This window comes from Natrix helvetica, assembly GCF_964273705.1.
Source record: "Natrix helvetica genome assembly, chromosome: 2".
Classification (NCBI taxonomy): domain Eukaryota; kingdom Metazoa; phylum Chordata; class Lepidosauria; order Squamata; family Natricidae; genus Natrix; species Natrix helvetica.
In genome coordinates, this window is record NC_138552.1 from 282,523,217 (window position 1) to 282,543,183 (window position 19,967).

The 19,967-nt window shown below is 44.6% G+C and overlaps 1 protein-coding gene and 1 long non-coding RNA gene across 2 annotated transcripts in view; one reads left to right on the forward strand and one right to left on the reverse strand.

The window, feature by feature from the left end:
- AUTS2 (activator of transcription and developmental regulator AUTS2) overlaps positions 1-19,967 on the forward strand; it is a gene marked incomplete at its 5' end in the record, with an annotated part of 1,133,928 nt that overhangs the window by 653,800 nt on the left and 460,161 nt on the right. The window lies entirely within an intron of this gene.
- Positions 1,322-7,480, reverse strand: LOC309387742. The gene is made up of 3 exons (XR_014174657.1): positions 7,336-7,480; positions 3,218-3,303; positions 1,322-1,414 (listed from the first exon to the last, which is right to left on the reverse strand). It is a non-coding gene; the product is annotated as an uncharacterized lncRNA (long non-coding RNA).

Below are 19,967 nucleotides of genomic sequence, written 5' to 3' on the forward strand. Positions count from 1 at the left end.
TATCCTATATTTACAGGCTGGCTAGGGAATTCTTGGAGTTCACGTCCACAAGTGCTAAAGTTGCCAGAGATGAATATCCCTGCTCGAGATAGAATAGAATAGAATAACAGAGTTGGAAGGGACCTTGGAGGTCTTCTATTCCAACCACCTGCTTAGGCAGGAAACCCTATACCATTTCAGACAGATGGCTATCCAACATCTCCTTAAAGACTTCCAGTGTTGGGGCATTCACAACTTCTGGAGGCAAGTTGTTCCACTGATTAATTGTTCTCACTGTCAGGAAATTTCTGCTCAGTTCTATAAAGCAATATAGTTGCTTCTCTCCTTGATTAGTTTCCACCTGTTGCTTCCTGTTCTATCCTCAGGTGCTTTGGAGAATAGCTTGACTCCCTCTTCTTTGTGGCAACCCCTGAGATATCGGAACACTGCTATCATGTCTCCCCTAGTCCTTCTTTTCATTAAACTAGACATACCAAATTCCTGAAACCATTCTTTGTATATTTTAGCCTCCAGTCCCCTAATCATCTTTGTTGCTCTTCTCTGCACTCTTTCTAGAGTCTCCACATCTTTTCTACATCGTGGCGACCAAAACTGAATGCAGTATTCAAAGTGTGGCCTTACCAAGGCATTGTAAAGTGGTATTAACACTTCACGCGATCTTGATTCTATCCCTCTGTTGATGCAGCCTAGGACTGTGTTGGCTTTTTTGGCAGAGATGGTTCTGGGTTCAATTTTTGTCCTTTTCTAGCCGTCATCAGCAGTAGCAAGGGATTCAGCAAACTGAACTCCCAGAAAACTGAAAGATGGTTGGTTGTTCCATTCCTATTCTAGAGCTTCATCAGTATTTCTGAATGTGGGATACTTTAACTCTGCATATTAGAGGTGAGATAATGGAACTAGTTTTTGACTTGTCGCCTTTCGGACAATTCCTAATGGAATAGAATGCAACATTCAACAGATGTCATAGAAACAAATAGGTTAAATCCCCACTGGATAATCTACCAGGCTTTCAATTGATTGATAATCTGCAAGATTAAGACATTTTATCCTAATAAAATGTCTTAATCTCACTGCAATTTATCCCAGCTTAATCTCACCCCTCATAAAGCAATATAGTCATGATGGAAAGAAATGTTGTCATTAAACATAGGCCGGAGCTATTGGTATATTTTTAAGGATTGCCATAAATGCAATATATAACTATGTGCATATTCTACTGTTATTCAGTTGCCAACATACCACCATGATTTTTTTTTTAAATAAAGAGAAAAATAGTCTGGTAGAAAAGTTAGTTTCTAACTCAGAAACGCCAATTCATATTCCTTTCCTTTCTTCTGTAATTTTTCCACATTGTTTGATGTTCCGTTTAAATAACCGCATTTCATCAGTGGCACAAGGTTGCATCAGAATCTGTCTTTAACCAATAAAAATAAATCACAATGGACCATGTTAACATATTGACCTAAGCCATAAATCACAGTTTATCAACTATAGAGTCCATCAGCAACTATATTTCATTAAGGCTTGATGTGATGTATTACCTTAGCCATTGAGGTAGGAATCAACTAGTATAAATTTTAGATGTTGCTTATCATCTATATGCCTATCGTTGGATAAATGATATACCTCTAGTTCAGGGGTGTCAAACTCAAGATCCGCCCCGTGGTGCCTTTGCCAGTGAAAACAGAGCTTGGGAGGGTCTTGCCCATCCCCCCGAGCTCCATTTTCACTGGCAGAGGGCTGAAGGAGGCCATCACAGGTGAAAATGGAGCTAAGGAGCCTGTTTTTCCTGGCAGAGCACTTGGGCCACCACCATAAGTAACATCAAGCTGGCCATGCTGACTATGCCCCCCCCCCCCCGAAGTCACACAACTCCAATGCAGCCATCAATGAAATTGAGTTTGACACCTCTGCTCTAGGACAAAGGAATAAGGTTTTCCGGGATACCATTAGATTAGCTCCTGATGCCACCTAATGTTAAGAGTTCAGATGAAGAATATATATTTTGGGGCGCAGCAAACCGGTTGTTAAACTGGTAGGATCCCGCCCCTGTTTACAATTTGTTTAATGCAATGTTTCTCAACCTTGGCTACTTGAACATGTCTGGACTTCAACTCCCAGAATTCTCCAGCCGCTAATAGTTGCAGTCCATACATTTTCAAGTTACTAAGGTTGAGAAACACCTCATTAGACATAAGGTTTACAGCAGTCATCCATCTTAGCCACATTCTCCTTATACCCTGCATTGGGTTGAGCAGCACAAGGTCTAAAGAAAAGATCAAACAAGGACCTTCCTTTTGCTCAAATAGGCAAGATTAAAAAAATGGAGAGAGAATATATGGGGGTGTTGGGCCAGACACAGCTCACACATGTGCCTCTTATATTTATTTATAGACTGCACATTAAAGGCCCCATTCAAACGAGGCCATAGAATATCACCATTTGTACAGAATTCCTGCTGTCAAGGGTTATTTTCTATGTTTAGTGCTCCTGTGTTTGTACTTAGTTTCTGGAATCTAATATTTTCCCAGTGAGCAATGCTGGATCTTCTTTGAGATGGAAATTTTTTGAATGAGCATAAATCATGACTAAGAGCTTTTAAAACAACCAAAGCTTTTATGTGGTGCCTTTGGCCTCCAAACACACACTTTGCTCACACTCTCCAACTGTTCTCTTCCCCCCCCCCATAACTATCTTCCTCTCACCCACAAAATTTCTTCAGTTGGTACTTCATCAACTTCTTTCTTTTTAAGTTCCCAGAAGAGACCTTGCAAGGAGGGGGATCCCCCTCCTTCTTTAGCTGAATAATATGTTTGCAGAGGTTCTGGTTATAGAGACTCCCCTTTTGCCAAGTTGAACATCTGTCCAGATGCACATCAGGAACTAATTATGCACCCCTTGGGCTTCCAAACCACAATGTACAAGGTCCTCATGCATGGCCCAGCTTGGCTCTACCTGGTGCACCTCCTGGCCACCCACGTGTCACTTTTATTACGTTGTGCTTTAGTCATAAAACTGCCAAATTAACTTAGTGGTTTATTTAGACACGTTGAGTTGGAGTCCTCCTGAACTGCTGGTGGCAAGGGATCAATTTGGTCTGAAGGCCTCTTAGGAAAGCAACAGACCTGCCATTATCTGGTAGAGCCTTCTCTTTGATGTTTGAATCCCCCAACCCAGGGGGCAATGTTACCACGTAGGGAAATCTTGATTTACTTACTGTTCTATTGCTAAAATTGTTTTCCTTAGTTCTTGGTGGATGGCTCCGGCATAACCATACAAAGTATCTGTTCTGACCTAGACTTCCTAGTACAATAAAAAGCACACAATTAGGTCCAAAAACCCTCTTTTTATTTATTTATTTATTATTTATTTTATTGAACTTATTAGTCGCCCCCTCTCCCCACAGGGACTCGGGGCGACGTACAGAGCAATAATCAAGATAGCACCATATATCGTACAGAGGAGGTAAAAATAAGTCCATACATAAGCATACTTACAAAATTTAAAACCCCAAAAATATTAAACTCTAAAAACTTTAAAAAACAAAATTTCCCGTTATAAAATGACCTGGGGTGGCAAGATTGTAACGTTATGCCAGGCCGGCTTGACAAAACAGGTAGGTCTTCAGCTTCATACGGAAGGAGCGAAGGTCGGTTGTTGTCCGGATGTCTGGGGGGAGGTCATTCCAAAGGGTAGGGCCCACCACAGAGAAGGCCCTACTCCTGGGCATCGCCCTCTGGCACTCTCTAGAGGACGGCACCCGGAGTAGCCCCTCTCTGTGTGAGCGAATGGGTCGCAGGGATGTATGGGGCAGGACGCGATCCCGCAGGTAACTGGGCCCTGTGCCATGGAGCGCTTTGAAGATGGTAACCAGTACCTTGAAGCGCACCCGGTAGGCCACAGGAAGCCAGTGCAGCTCGCGCAGGATAGGTGTTATATGGGAGAATCTCGATCTCCCCATAATAACCCGCGCGGCTGCATTCTGGACCAACTGCAGTCTCCGGGCGCACCTCAAGGGGAGCCCCATGTAGAGAGCGTTACAGTAGTCCAGGCGGGACGTCACCAGCGCGTGAGTGACTGTGCGCAAGGCCTCCCGGTCCAAAAGGGGCCGCAACTGGCGCACCAGGCGAACCTGGTGGAACGCCCCCCTTGCCACGGCCGCCACGTGATCTTCTAAGGTCAGCCGATCATCAAGGAGGACGCCCAAGTTGCGCGCCCCTTCCACCGGGGCTAATTGCTCATCCCCGATGGTCAGCGATGGAGTATGCTGATTGAATCGGGAAGCCGGGAACCACAGCCACTCTGTCTTGGAGGGGTTGAGCCTGAGCCTGTTGTCATCCATCCAGACCCGTACGGCTTCCAGACACCGGGCCATCACTTCGACAGCCTCGTTGGGGTGGTTTGGGGTGGAAATGTACAACTGAGTATCATCAGCGTACAGATGGTAACTCACCCCAAAACCACGGATGATCTCGCCCAGCGGCCTCATATATATGTTGAACAGGAGAGGCGAGAGGATCGACCCCTGAGGGACCCCACAAATGAGGGGCCTTGCGGTCGACCTCTGCTCCCCCGTCAACACACATTGCGTCCGGCCAGAGAGGTAGGAGCGGAACCACCGTAGCACGGTGCCTCCAACCCCCAACCTCTCCAGCCGGCGCAATAGGATACCATGGTCGATGGTATCGAAGGCCGCCGAGAGATCTAATAGGACAAGGATGGAGGAACAACCCCCATCCTTTGCCCTCCAGAGATCATCCACCAACGCGACCAAGGCCGTCTCCGTGCTGTGACCGGGTCGGAAGCCGGACTGGCGCGGGTCTAGATAATCAGCTTCCTCCAGGTGGCGCAGAAACTGCTGAGCCACCACACTCTCAACAACCTTCGCTAAAAAAGGAAGGTTGGAGACAGGACGATAATTTGCTAGCTCCTTTGGGTCCAGAGAAGGCTTCTTGAGCAGGGGCCTGACCACCGCCTCTTTCAAGGCGGCCGGCATCAGGCCCTCCCCCAACGAAGCGTTCACCAGTCCCAGTAGCCAGCCTCGTGAGCCCTCCCAGGAGGCCAGCACCAACCAGGAGGGACACGGGTCCAGTAAACATGTGGTGGCCCGCAGTCGCCCGCGCAATCTGTCCAAATCTTCGATGACAACAGGGTCAAACTCCTCCCAGCATGGTCTCTCAAGACTAGTCTCGGACGTCCCCACTGGAGCACTGGAGTGGGTCCAACCTCTCCGGATATGATCGATTTTATCCTGCAGGAACTCTCCAAATTCCTCTGCCCTGCCCTGCAATGGGGGGTCCCGCTGCTCCTGTGACAGAAGGGAGCGGGTCACCCGAAACAGGGCGGCAGGGCGGTTCTCTGCGGATGCTATAAGAGTGGCACAATACTGACGTTTGGCCACTCTTATTGCCACAAGGTAGGTCCTTATGTAGGCTCTTACCTGTGTTCGGTCAGCTTCGGAGCGGGAGGATCTCCACTTACTCTCCAGGCGTCTCCTAAGGCGTTTCATCGCCCTTAGCTCCCCGTTAAACCAGGGGGCCCGGGTCGATCGTGGCCGTCGGAGAGGCCGCAGAGGCGCCACCCGGTCCAAGGCACCGGCAGCCGCACTATTCCATGCGGCTACCAGGTCCTCAGCCCGGGGGCGGGACAGGTCAGCAGGAAGTGGCCCAAGCTCCGCCTGGAACCTATCCGGTTCCATCAGGCGCCTGGGGCGGAACCATCTGGGATAATCTGGTTCCGCCTCCCCGCGGTGGGGAGTAGCGCCAGGGAAGTCCAGCTGGAGAAGTGAGTGATCTGACCATGACAGGGGCGTGATGACTAAATGCCCTCTTCCCAGATCACTCGTCCACTGGTCGGAGACAAACACAAGATCCAGAATGTGGCCTCGCTCGTGAGTGGGGTCCTGAATTACTTGAGTCAGACCCATGGCTGTCATGGAAGCCATGAATTCCCGGGCCACCTCGGATGCCTTTCCCGTTGACGGCAGGTTGAAATCCCCCATCACTAGTAGTTTGGGGGTCTCAACCGCCATCTCCGCGATCCGCTCGAGGAGCTCGGGCAGGGCCGTTGATGTATGGCGGGGAGCCAGGTATACTATCAACAGGCCCAACTGACTCCCTGGGCCCCACTTTACGCCCAGAGACTCACAACCAGATGTCTGCGACACAGTGAATTCTCTCGGTGCCAGGTCGTCCCGGATGATAATTGCTACTCCCCCACCCCTACCTTGGGCCCGTGGCTGGTGGAATACACGGTAACCTGGAGGGCACATTTCCCTGAGGGGCAACCCCCCCTCTGGGCCCAACCAGGTTTCCGCTATTCCTGCGAGGTAATAAAAAGCACACAATTAGGTCCAAAAACCCTCTTTTTATTTCAGAGGCTGTGAATTATATTCGTTCACAGCCTGTAATGAGTCCCGAATAGTTGGAAAGAGTTCTACAGGAGGCTGCCAAAGTCCTTCGGAATAAGGCTGATAAGCACCCACCTTTATCTTTTTTTGAAAACGCTGTCAAAGACTTAATTAGCAATTTGCTTGGCAAGGCCACACGGAGCAAAGAGTCCAAATGGAGTTAGAGAAGGTAAACTGACCAGCATGAACCAAGTTGCTTCCTGCAAAGGTTCATGTGCCTTTGCTCCTCTTTAATGTCTTATGAAAGGGGCCAATCACCCTCAAGCCTTACTCCTGAGTCATCCCTTCTGTTTTAACTGTTCTTGCCTTCTGGAAACTCTGTGCATGCACGCTCTGCCTTGCTGCTGTCCAACTCCGGAGGTTCCAGAGGCAGCACAAACTCCCAGATGGCCCTGGCCCCCTCTCTGCCTCTGACGCAGAGCCCTCCTCTGAGCCTTCCCCAGACTCCAGGACTGGCTCATGTTCCTCCCCAACCTCCTCATTGTCCCACTCTGCTGCCAGCTCTGCAAGCCGCTGGTGGACCACAACAGTATCATGCAGGGGCAACAACATCACTCTGCTCTCCTTTTCATCGGCATGGAACAGCTGGAGAATCCATCAGCAGATGTCCCTCTACCTCCCCATCCCTGCTGAAATATCACTTTAGGAGGGACTTGTCAATTCCTTCCCCAGCTCAGTGCTCATGGAGAGCTTACTTAATGTCTTATCCCTGGCAAAGAAGAGATGCTCCTACAGCTTTTATTTATGTGTTCATAGCTGCCACATGCTCGCCATGATGATGAATACTTAGTGTACGGCATCCTTTCTCCCCTCCTTTCTCTTCCTCCTCCCTCTCTCTTAAATTACTAGCAGGTGATAAATAGCGACTACTTTCCACTCCATTTCGCTAGGCCCAGCTTCTTCCTTGCCCTCGTGAGGTTTCTGACCTTTCAGTCAATGCCTTTTGCAGCCCCCCAGGGGCCTCCGGGGAGCAGTAATGGACTCGCGTTAATTGCCTGTTGAAGGACAGAAGCAGTTCCTCACAGGATGATTGGTGATCCCCTTGTGGATACAGCTGTCCCGCTCTCTGCAAAGACAGATCTCCCAAGCACGCGCGCGTGCACACACACACACACACAAACACGCCGGGCCAGTCTATCTCAGCTGAGCAGCATGCAAAATAATCAATGCACCAGCTCAAGCCAATTCTAGCCCTGTAATTCAGCACTGTGACTCAGAGAGAGAGTTAAGGGGTGGGGGTGGAGGACGGGAACGAGGGCCATACATTCTAAACCTCTAGCGAGCTGTCGTCATTTAGACCAAGGATACCCTAAAGAGCTCCTGCATAATCCAAAAGATTTATAAAGTCAACCTTCCTTTCCTTGGTAGAGTGAAAGAAGACCTTTATCTGCTGATTAGATTTCTAACAACTTACAGCTCAAGCTTTGCAAGGGTCATTAAACCAAGACAAAATAGAGAAGGGAAGACAATCTACGGAGCACATTTTTTTCTCTTTTAGGGGCGACAGCAATAACGGGGTCACCTTTTTCTAGGGGCCTGCCAACTGAGTCATTTTGATGCGAAGAAGTAATCATAATAACAATAATTGTATACATAACAATGTCAAATCGCAGTTGTCAGTTCTTTAGCTGGAGTCGGCACATATATGATCCCGATACATTACAGTTCTGGGGAAGAACTCAATGTGTATGAGTTCTTCCCCAGAACTGTAATGTATCGGGATTATATATGTGTGGATCCAAGCAGCCTGACCAGGGGTGGTATTCAGTTACCCCCCCCCTACCAGTTCGCAAATGTGAGCATGCATGATGCGCTCAGCCTTCCGTTCATGCGCTTTGGCTAAAAAAAGGTGCCTAAATGGGATGGCATAGAGCCAGGGCAGGTGGGCGCCCCCACCCGCGATTTCTGCTACCAGTTCGGGCAAACCACTCCAAACTGGCCGAATGCCACCTCCGAGTCTGACCTTTTGTAATTGACAGATGGAAATTTTGTTAATAGGCAAATTTTCTAATTCCAATCCAAAGTTTTTTGGGTATGGCACCCAATGTCACTGAGACCGCTGTAGCGGATTTATGCCATCATTGTTCAACTTCGATTTTCAGATCTTGATACTTTGTGATCTCCAATTCTTTGTATTTATCCTGGAAATATCTCATCAATTATCCACACTTTCTTCTTATCACCCATAGTTAAGTCTGTGTGTTGTGAGCCAAGAGTCTATATTCAGAAATCCCACAATACATATTTTAACCTACTCATCTTCAATTATCTTTTCAACTCTATGTTCCCACCAATTTTTCATTACTGGCACATGATGATTTTAAAGATGTTCCAGTGAATCATTTTTGGTGACAGAGTTGTGCTTGTTTATAATCAGTTTGTGTTATCGTCCCGAGTTTATATCATATCTTGTTTCTTCTGCCTTGTTGCACAATCTGCTCCTTGAACCATTCAACATTTTTTCAGTTCTAGCCTTAATAGCATTAGTTTGAATAGCTTGTTCTTGACCAGTCAAAAGCAAGACTTCAGTTTCTTTTTTTTAATGCTCCAGTTGTAAGCCATTGCCAGTTTTTATCTTTATCAACTTTCCCCTCAATCTTTTATAGAAATTGACCGTGTAATGCTTTTCCTTGCCAGACACTCAGTTCATGTTTATATTACATTCATTTGATATTCACGTTTTGTTTCCTGTACATTGATTGAGTTCCCATTTTTAATTTGCATCAATGCTTGCTCTTGGCTGTCTTTTATATAATCAGCCAACACATTTTTCTTCTTCCACAATTTGTTAGACTTGAAGTAGACCTTCTGCCAGGCAGGTATAATATATCAATATCACTATGGGAATGAAGTACATAGTGATAGCTTTCTTGTTTCTTTGGTCCAAGCTGTCCAATTAATGTGTCCAGTTAATAATTCCAGCAGTGTCATATAATAGATATGGCCTAGGTCCATGATGGCAAACCTATGGCACGTGTGCCACAGGTGGCACATGGAGCTGTTTGTTAGGGCATGTGAGGCATTGCCCTGCCAGCTGACTTCGGCCTTCTTTTTCGGCCATTTTTCGCTCTCCAGAGGCTTTCTGAAGTGTCCAGAGGGGGCAAAAAACAACCCAACACACAAATCAGAAGTTCGGGAACACAATAGCGGGCATAGCATTATGGGTGTAGGCACGCCCATGCACGACCCCCCTGGTGCTCCCCCCACTTTTATCACTCGATGGAAAAAAGGTTAACCGTCACTGGCGTAGGTATTAAAGGTGAGTGGCACAGTAGCCTAGAGGTGAAGATTCTCTCTTCTCACTTGGAAGGTTGAGAGTTCAATCCCAGACAGCGACATATGCTTCTCTATGAGGGCTCAAAGAGAAAATATGTACTGCAAACTTCACTTAGGCATCTGGAAGGGCATTCGGCCAGTAAATGCTCAGCTCCATTCAGTTACCCCAACTCCACCCTAAAGCAAGGGATTACATGGTCATAAAAATAAATAATAATGGTTTTGATGGTATTTCCACCATTCAATGTTAGCCTTAGCAATTTCCCCCTGGTATATTTTTGATAATCACATGTTTAACTTGCTCTTGCTTGATGTTTTCCAACTGTAAAATGCCCAGATACTTCATGATGATGGCTCCTAATGGTTAGGTCGTTCAGCATTTCAATTCCATTCCTGCCTGTGATTTTTAACCTGTTTTATTGCTACTATAAGCACATTTATCTAGCCAAGTTCCATTGCTGCATCTGTGCTAAAAATTCTTACAGTGTTTGTCAATCACTGGATTTTGATTTCTGATTTTCCATAATGCCTCAGATCAGCCATATAGAGCAAATGTGAAATTGTATTATCAATTTTTGCTGTTGGGTAGTCAAAATGTGTTTTCTTCAAAAATCACTGAAAGTGGATCATTAGAGTGACAACTAATAGGGTGATAATGAGTCACCGTAGAAGATGCCACTCCTAATGTTGACAAGCCCATATATATTTTTATTTCCAACTACCAATTGTGTCTTGCGCTGCTTCATTATTATTTTTATATAACATTCAAATGTTTTTACTGACATCAGCTGTTTTCAAATATTTGATGATCCGACCAAGTGATAACGAATCAAATGCCTTTTTATAACCAATCCAGACTAGATGTAAATTGTTTTTTTCATCTTTTGCAATTCTTCAAAACTATTTTATCTATCAAAACCTGAGCTTTTTTTACAATGTGCAATTCATCTAAGTTTGCTTCTGTAAATAATTCACATTGTATTTTACATCAACTTTGATCTGCTAGCCTCTGTTCTGATTTTGGATGTTATTCTTTCCAGAACTGATGCATTCCTTTCAGATATCGTCTTCTTGTTGTATCTGATTTGTTATAACAGTTCATTAATTCTTGGCTTTTCATCTTTGTATATTTGTGATGGGTAAACAATTTTTTCTTCCAGTACAGATTGATGACTGACAAAATATTTTTATCCTACATGAAGAAAGCAAGTTGCGGCTACAAACATTAGCATGTATCATACTTATGTTCGTATTTTGAATCGATTTAGCAAATATTTAGTTTGTTTCTAGGTTCCAAATTAATGAAAAAAAATATTCAAGTTATTGAGCAGGGGTCCTCAAACCGAAGCCATTAATCCGGCCCATGCAGGTCCATGAGGCTTCTCTGCCCACATTGCCCCACCTACTTGCTGGCCCCCACCCACCTCCCTGAGTACGGGATGCACGGAAGCCTCAGGAGGCCAAAAACGGGCTCATTTTTGTCCTCCCCAGCCTCCAGAAAGAGGGAGGGAGGGAGGGAGGGAGGGAGAGAGGGAGGGACACATACACACACACATACACACACAGAGAAAGAAGTCCCTCCCCCCCCAAGGCAGCCTCATCCCTTCAGTAATCTGCTTTTCACTCCCAGGAGCATAACAAATTAAAGTTTAATTTGTGTGTATTTTAAATGGACGGCTAAATTGGCCACGCCCACCCAATCGCATGCCCACCTAGCCACACACCCCCAGCCAGCCTCCCCTCCCCCAACAGTCTGAGGGACCGTGAATTGGCCCCCTGTTTAAAGAGGTCGAGGACCCCTGTTAGAGAGTGACGTTTTGCCAAATTTGATTCCATGATATTATTGTCCAACAGCTTTCATCATTCCCAGTCTTCATGAGAATTGTAATCAAGTCACATTGGGGAACCCAAGGAAGGGAAAACTGGTTTAAATCATTATCTATTTTCTGTTTTTCACAAGCAAAACTATTATTCTTCTGGCTATAATCACTGTTCCCAATCATTCTTTTGAATGCAGATGATGAGCTGATAAATGGATTAATTTGTTTTTCCAGAGCTATATTTTCTAGATAGTTAAGTGCCTCTTCTCCCAGGTGCATATACTCATCAAGACATGTGCATTATCATTAATGTACAATTTCATTTCTGAGGGAATTTGAACAAAGATCCTTTTGTGGGAGATGTTTTTCTTTCCCTAGCAGCCATTTGACTGAAAGAACTAATAGCTTCCTAGCTTTAAGATCGATGTAATGCTGATTATCCGTTTCTCGTATGCATAACTGAGAAATGTATTGCCAAGATCATTGACGTGAGAATGAAATATTACAATTATATTTCCAACTTGGCATCTTGGACAAGTTGTTGCATTGAAAGAAGGTCACCACACTCAGATTGGGGCATCATTTAAAGTTATTTCAAATACACCTGTTGACAACCATCATACAAGCACACAACCATTGTCAGATGCTTGCAGTTTGCATGCTAAAGAAAGCAAAAAGATCCTTGCCAACAATAATAAAGGCTATTAGCAGTAGTTGGAAGACTGACAAGAAAGATGTCTATATATACTGTATGTCTGTATATAGATTGAGGAAGAAAGTTTCAATAGAAGGGAATATTTGTAGCTAATGGGGTCCTTGGTGCTCCCTAAGCTTGGATATTTTCTCGCAGACATTTCATTACCTGACTAAGTAACATCATCAGTGTTAGAAGGGAGCGGGGTTTGCTGTCTGTTAAGATAATTTTCTGGGTAGTCTGGGTATCATTGGATAATAATCCACATGTACTCTTCAAATATGGTGGGACATGGTGGTTCAGTGAGTAAAACACTAAGCTTGTGGATCAGAAAGGTCGGCAGTTCAGTGGTTTGAATCCCTAGTGCCACATAACAGAGTGAACTCCCGTTACTTGTCCCAGCTTCTGCCAACCTAAAGTTCGAAAGCATGTAAAAATGCAAGTAGAAAAATAGGGACTACCTTTGGTGGGAAGGTAACAGCGTTCCGTGCACCTTTGGCATATAGTCATGCCAGCCACATGACCACGGAGACGTCTTCGGACAGCGCTGGCTCTTCTGTTTTGAAACGGAGATGAGCACCGCCCCCTAGAGTCGGGAACGACTAGTACATATGTGCGAGGGGAACCTTTACCTTACACTTCAAACACCCACCTGTATCCTTAGGAAATACAGATTTGGAACTTGAGCAGTTGTGATGTCCATGCATAATTTCTCCCCAAAGGGGAGCTTGCCTTGTTCAGTCCACACTGCCACTCAGTCCCACTGCCACCGGCAACAGAAACCCTAAGGTCGGTTTCATTTTGCTCAAGTCAGATGATCTCAAAATACCTGCCTTTGTTCTTACCTGCAGTGATACTTTATTTAGTTTAGAGCAGTGTTTCTCAGACTTAGCAACTTACAGATGTATGGACTTCTCCTCCAAGAATTCCCCAACCAGCGTGCCACACATCTGGAAGTTTGAGAACTTGAGAGTTTGAGAAACACTAGTTTAGAAAATAGGTTTAGCTTAGAGCTCTGGTGGTGCAGTGGTTAGAATGCAGTATTGCTGGCAAACTCTGCCCACAGTCTAGAATTCGATCCTGACTGGATCAAGGTTGACTCAGCCTTCCATTCTTCCGAGGTTGGTAAAATGAGGAGCCAGATTTGGGGGGGGGGGGAGTAACATGCTGACTCTGTAAAACCGCTTAGAGAGTGCTATAGAGCATCATAAAGCAGTATATAAGTCTAAGAGCTATTGCTACTACTATAGCAAGACCGGGCCTTGATCTCCTTGGGTCCCTTTTTATGCCACTGTTTTATACTATCTAGTATGTGTTAGAATCTCTACATTGTCTTACAAAGAGCTAATGTACTGTTTTTACCTACGAGAAAGTGGTATTTTAAAATGTTCAATTACCAGTAATGTTTTAAAAGGAAATAAAAACAATATTTCTGAAGAGAGGGATTTTTTTTTCCTTTTTTTTAAAACGGGAGGATTCATCAGATTGTTTCATCTCGAACAACCCTCGTTGTGCTTTACTCTCACTCTCTCTTGTGAGTCTGGACAGGCAAGCAATAATACAACAGGTAAAACAAACCCGAAGTGCTCAAAGAAGTGGAAAAGCTCGCCTAGGCGATACATCATTTAAAATTACCAGCATGAAATGCTTTTTGGTGTACACAGTGCTATTTATTTATAGATGTTTCTCACACAGCTGAGTACGGATATGGATATTAAATAAAGAGAAGGTAGACTGAGCAGTACCTTACAGTCGTGTGTGTGTGTGTGTGTGTGTGTGTGTGTGTGCCTTTGTCGATGAAAAATATACTTCCCCTTCAAACTCTGAGACGTCACGAGTGAATTTCATTGTGCGGGTAGTCCTTGACAATTGAGCCCAAATTTTATGAATAAGATAGTTGTTAAGTGAGTTTTGCCCCATTTTGTGACCTTTCATTGTTAAGTGAATCCCTGCAGTTAAGTTGTTGAGACTGTAGAAAGAGTGCAGAGAAGAGCAGCAATGATGATTAGGGAACATGAGGCTAAAACATGCGAAGAAAATGGTTACAGGAATTGGGTATGTCTAGTCTAATGAAAAGAAGGACCAGAGGTGATATGATAGCGCTGTTCCAATGTTTGAGGGGCTCCTACAAAGATGAGGGGATAAGGGGGTCAAACTATTTTCCAAAGCACCAGAGGGCAAGACAAGGAACGATGTTTGGTTGCTGGAATTGGGTATGTCTAGTTTAATGAAAAGAAGGACTAGGAGTGGCATGATAGCAGTGTTGCAGTATTTGAGGGGCTGCCACAAAGAGGAGGGAGTCAAGCTATTCTCCAAAGCACCTGAGGGCAGGACAAGCAGCAATGGGTGGAAACTAATCAAGGAGAGAAGCAACGTAGAACTGAGGAGAAACTTCCTGACAATTAGAACAGTTAATCAGTGGAACAACTTGCTTCCAGAAGTTGTGAATGCTCCAACACTGGAAGTTTTTAAGAAGATGCTGGACAACCATTTGTCTGAAATGATATAGGGTTTCCTGCCTAAGCAGGGGGTTGGACTAGAAGACCTCCAAGATCCCTTCCAACTCCATTATACTAAAGTTGTATAGAGTTGTAAAGTGAATCTGGCTTCCCTGTTAATTTTGCTTGTCAGAAAGGGGCAAAAGGTGATCACATGATCCTGGGATACAGCAAAAGTCATAAATATGAGTCACATGACCATGGAGGATGCTACGATGGTTGGAAGTGTGAAAACAGGTCATAAGACATATTTTTTTCCATGTTGTTGTACCTTCAAATGGTCACTGAACAAACTGTTGTAAGTGGAGAACTATCTCTATATACGAATTCACAAATGATAACAGCAGGCTACTAGCTACTTGATCTGTGAGCAGGAAAAAAACCCAAATAACATTTCACAAAATTATTCCAGAGGACTTTCTCAGCCACAGGATTCCCCCCACCCACCCCCAACTTTTATTCCAGATTCTCTGGCCATCATTTTCTCTCTTCCATAATGCCTGGATGGACCATGGATCCAGAGAACTGCAGAAGGGAAAGGAAGCCTATACGATTCCACATTGGAGGAATCTATCAGTTAGCACGACGGAGAAATTAGTAAGAAAATTCCTTGCAGTGCCTTCTTTTTCTACAGATGAAAATAAGAAAGTTTTAAAAAAAGTTTTCTTCCTTCCTCAACTGCACAACATGGAACTGTTTTTACATTTTCTGCCCCTCTTTCACCTCCTACAAAATCAGAACAATTGCAGTTTAAATGACAGCAACACATCAAGTTTAAACCAACTTCGCTTCCTGAGGCAGGAAAACAGGTGTCTGTGTCAAGAAGTTGGTGAATCCTGGCATCATTTTGAAAATAGTTTATTCTTTGAAATCTTGAGTCTGACTAAGTTCTTCAAACTAAGATATAAGCTTATTCACCTAAACTCTTAATGGGGAAATCATAGGAAACGTGGTTATCAACATTAAATGGGCTTATTAGGGCATTATATCTCTGGCAACTGCCTTAAGATGCTAAGTATTAAGGACTAGGTTTGTACAATGAAATGCATATGCTCCCCCTCCACTCTGTAATAACTAACAATTTGGCAAATATAAAAACAATTCTATTAATAGGCTAATGAGGAAAGAAAAGAAAAAGGGACGGGAAGAAGGAAAGAAGAAATAGGAATGGGAGAGGGAAAGGGAAGAAGGGAAGGAAGAGGGAAAAATAGAAAGAAAGAGGAAGAGAGGGAAAGAATGAAAAGGAAGAAGGGAAGGAAAAGGAAAGAAAAGAGAAAAGGAAGAAAAGATGGGGAAAGGGAGGAAGAGAAAATGGGAAGGAAGATAAGCAATGTGAAGAAGAAATGGGAGGGGAAGGAAAAAGGGAAAGAAAAGAGAAGAAGAATAGGAAAGAGAGGGAGTGGAAGAAAGGGGGGAATGGGAATGGAAGATAGGATGGGAAGGGGAGACAGAATGGGAAAAGAAAATTGTAATGGAAAATGCAAAGTAAAATAGAGAAGAGAGAGAAAGGAAGGGAAAAGGAAAAAAAGGAAATGAAGTTAGAAAGGGAAGAAGGAAAAGCAAGGAAGTATAGGGAGGAAAGAAGAAGAAGACTAACAAGGAGGGCCTGTCTAATTCTGTATTTTTATAATTTATGAATCTGGTATCCGGTGTCATACTCCTTTGCGCACCTTATGTAAGATTCCCAGCATGCACCAGGAAACAGTCTCTGGTTACCAAGGCAACAGCCAACAAATTTCTATGATAATGCACATGGCAGTCCAAATTGTGGGACAACATCGGAGAAGTAGCTTCCGCGAGCTAATTGGCGATGTAGCTGCACACAAAGATGATGTGTTAAAGGCATTTCTTTCCCTGTATTTATTAGCTCTGACTCCTCACCCTCCCACTGTTTCTTTTTTGCCCCCCCTTTTTTTTCCTTTCTTTTTTTTCTTTTTTCCTTCTCTCTCTCTCTCTCTCTTTTTCAAACTAGGGAAATGTAACCTGAGGCTGAATTTAAATTTGAGCAGAGGAGACGGCAGGAGCTTGTTTTGCCAGCTTACAGACCAATTAAGGATTTCCAGATTGACAGGGAATCGGCCTTTTGTCCTCCCTTCGGTTCCCTCCTTCCCTTGGAATAAAAGAAAAAGAAAAACAACGGATGAGGGTGTTGAGAAGCCGGGGCAGAAAAAGGAGCTGTGTTCACAAGCTGCTTTTATGGCATCCCCCTAATTAAAAGGGGAATGGCTGGAGGCTGGCCAGAGAGTCAAAGGGGTGGGGGTGGGGAAGCATTTTAAACAAGGCTAGAAACTGCAGGGGGCTGGAGAGGAGATCCGGTTGTCAGGGAGCTGAATCTTCAAAAGCTTCCACAGATGAAAGATTTTTGGGTATGGGTGGTGGTCCTCGACTTAAGACCGTAATGGAGCCTCCTCATTAACAATCCTCGGTCCGCGATGGTTGCTAAGGAGGTCATCGCACAGCTAACAGGATTTTATGAGGCCTCTTTTTTTGGGGGGGGGAGATGTTTGTTAAGTGAACCCATTGTTCCCTAGGAGGTGTTTTTGCTAAATAAATGCTGATTTTTTGGCAAAAAAATATATATTGTAAATTACAGTCATGTGACGGTGAGACACTCTCAATGGCTGCCAATGTGGCTTGGTTGCTAAGGGCCCAACATGTGGTCATGTGACCTTGTGTTGGGGGGGGGAAATTGTCAGAATTGGGGTGCCTTTGCATCGCATGCCTCTCAAGTGTTACTAGGGTGCCTCAGTCGCTGAGCTCGTCGATCAGAAAGGTCGGCAGTTTGGCGGTTCGAATCCCTAGCGCCGTGTAACGGAATGAGCTCCCATTACGTGTCCCAGCTTCTGCCAACCTAGCAGTTCGAAACCATGTAAAATGCAAGTAGAAAAATAGGAACCACTTTGCTGGGAAGGGAACCACGTTCCGTGCATCTTTGGCATTTAGTCATGCCGGCCACATGACCATGGAGACGTCTTTGGACAGCGCTGGCTTTCTGGCTTTGAAACAGAGATGAGCACTGCCCCCTAGAGTCGGGAATGACCAGCGAGGGGAACCTTTACCTTTACCAAGTGTTACTACAGGTAGTCTTCGATTTATAATAGCTCATTGTTGTAAGTTACAACAGCACTGGAAAAAAAGTGACTTACAAAGGTTTTTCACAGTTACAACCATTGCAACATCCCCAGAGTCATGAAATCAAAATTCAGATGTGTGGCAATGGACTCATATTTATGACCGTTGCAGTGTCCTGGGGTCATGTGATTACTTTTTGCGAATATCTGACAAGAAAAGTCAATGGGGAAGCCAGATTCTCTCAACTGCGGTGTTACTAACTTTTAACAACTGTCACTTAGCAATTGTGTTAAGAAAGGTTATAAAATGGGGCAAACCTCACTTAAAAACCATCTTGCTCAGCAACATAAATTTTCAGCTCGGTTGTGGTTGTAAGTCGAGGGTTACCTGTACCCTTAAATCCAGTGGGTCTTTCTTGCAAGAAAGCAGCAGAGGATAGCAAAGCTAAATCAGCTGAAGTGTGGAAAACGTTCTTCAGTTTGCTTTAATAAAAAGCTCAAGCTTTTTTTCAGCTTTAGCCAGGTTGCAGTTAGGGTTAGAGTTGTCTTTATTTTGTTTATTTATTTTATCTGGTGGGGGATGTGGGAAGAAATATCCATCTGGTTCAGTTCCAAGCCGGGAGAAAGACACTGGAAACACGGAGGCTGATTAAGAAGGTGGTTTAATGATGAAATGGAGTTGAGAGTGGGGGTGTTTTATACCTTCTTTGGGCTTTGCACTTGAGCTTCCTGTTCCTGTGCAAGAACATGTCTTCTATTGGCTGTTGTCAGATTCCAATGGGTTATGTAGGGGTCATAGCTGGCTCTGTAGGCAAAAGAGGAAATGCAAATCCTAGGTGTTTGTCTGAACTAAGATTGGTTGAAGCTTGGACTGCTCAGAAAAAATGTTGGGCAATTCCTATTGTGGCTTAATGGCTTTTTCCTGTTTTGGATCTCGAGTGAGGGGCTGCTTCTAATCCTACCCTTCTGCCTTTGTTTCAAAAGATATTTTCTTCTATGGATTACCAAATCTGCATTTCTAGTTTGGTTTCTAAATAGACTGGCCCAATCTTTCTTCATGGGCACTAAAATACCTACTGGGGGCTATTAAGAAAGGCTTGGCTTTCTTCCTCTAAAAACATGTTTCTCCATTTCTCCTTTAGGAAAATATAATATTCTGCCTTTTTAATATTTCCCAAAATATTTCATTCTTCTAGGTGAGGGGTGGGCGCTAACTTTCTACAGGGGGAATCTTGTGAGGTTGTTGTTGTTAGTTGTGAACTCATGTCCGACCCATTGCGACCCCATGGACAACGTTCCTGTAGGCCAGTGATGGTTAATCTTTTCAGCACCGAGTGCCGAAACTGGAATGAGCATGCACATGCGTACATGCGCCAGAGCACCGGAACCCGGAAGAGAGCAGCTGGCCAGTGCGCACACATGCCAGACTAGCTGCCCAGCCCACATGCGCATGATGGAACCCGGAAGAGCAGCTGGCGACGGTGCCTGTGCCCACAGAGAGGGCTCTGTGTGCCACCTCTGTAACATGGCACATCACAGCTCTAGGCCTTCCTGTCCTCTACCATCCTCTGGAGTCCATTTAAGTTCACGCCGACTGCTTCGGTGACTCCATCCAGCCACCTCATTCTCTGCCGTCCCCTTCTTCTTTTGCCCTCAATCACTCCCAGCATTAGTCTCTTCTCCAGTGAGTCCTTTCTTCTCGTTAGATGGCCAAAGTACTTGAGTTTCACCTTCAGGATCTGGCCTTCTAAAGAGCAGTCAGGGTTGATCTCCTCTAGGACTGACCGGTTTGATCGTCTTGCAAGTCCAAGGGACTCGCGGGGACGCAGCCTTTCCTATCTTGTGAGGTTAAAAAAAATCAAAACAGTGATTGTGACTGCACGATCAAAGCCCTGCCCACTTTACATGCAACCCAGGTGGCACAAGTTAAAAAGAGACAGGGTTTCAATCATGCATCTTCAATTTTTGGATGCCCTTCCCATGGACGTCTTTCTAAAAATATATATATATATATTCCAACACTGCTGAGCATGTTCATAATAAAGGAAATTCACTTATGATTTGGTAACAGGAGGCAACTGAGAGGGGATGTAGATGTAATTTCACCCCAAGCCTCCTGTTCCAATTGAATTCCTATTAATAGGACTTTTAAAAAGTTTATTTCCCCCGCCCCATGGAGTTAGATCAGGAGTGGGCTTC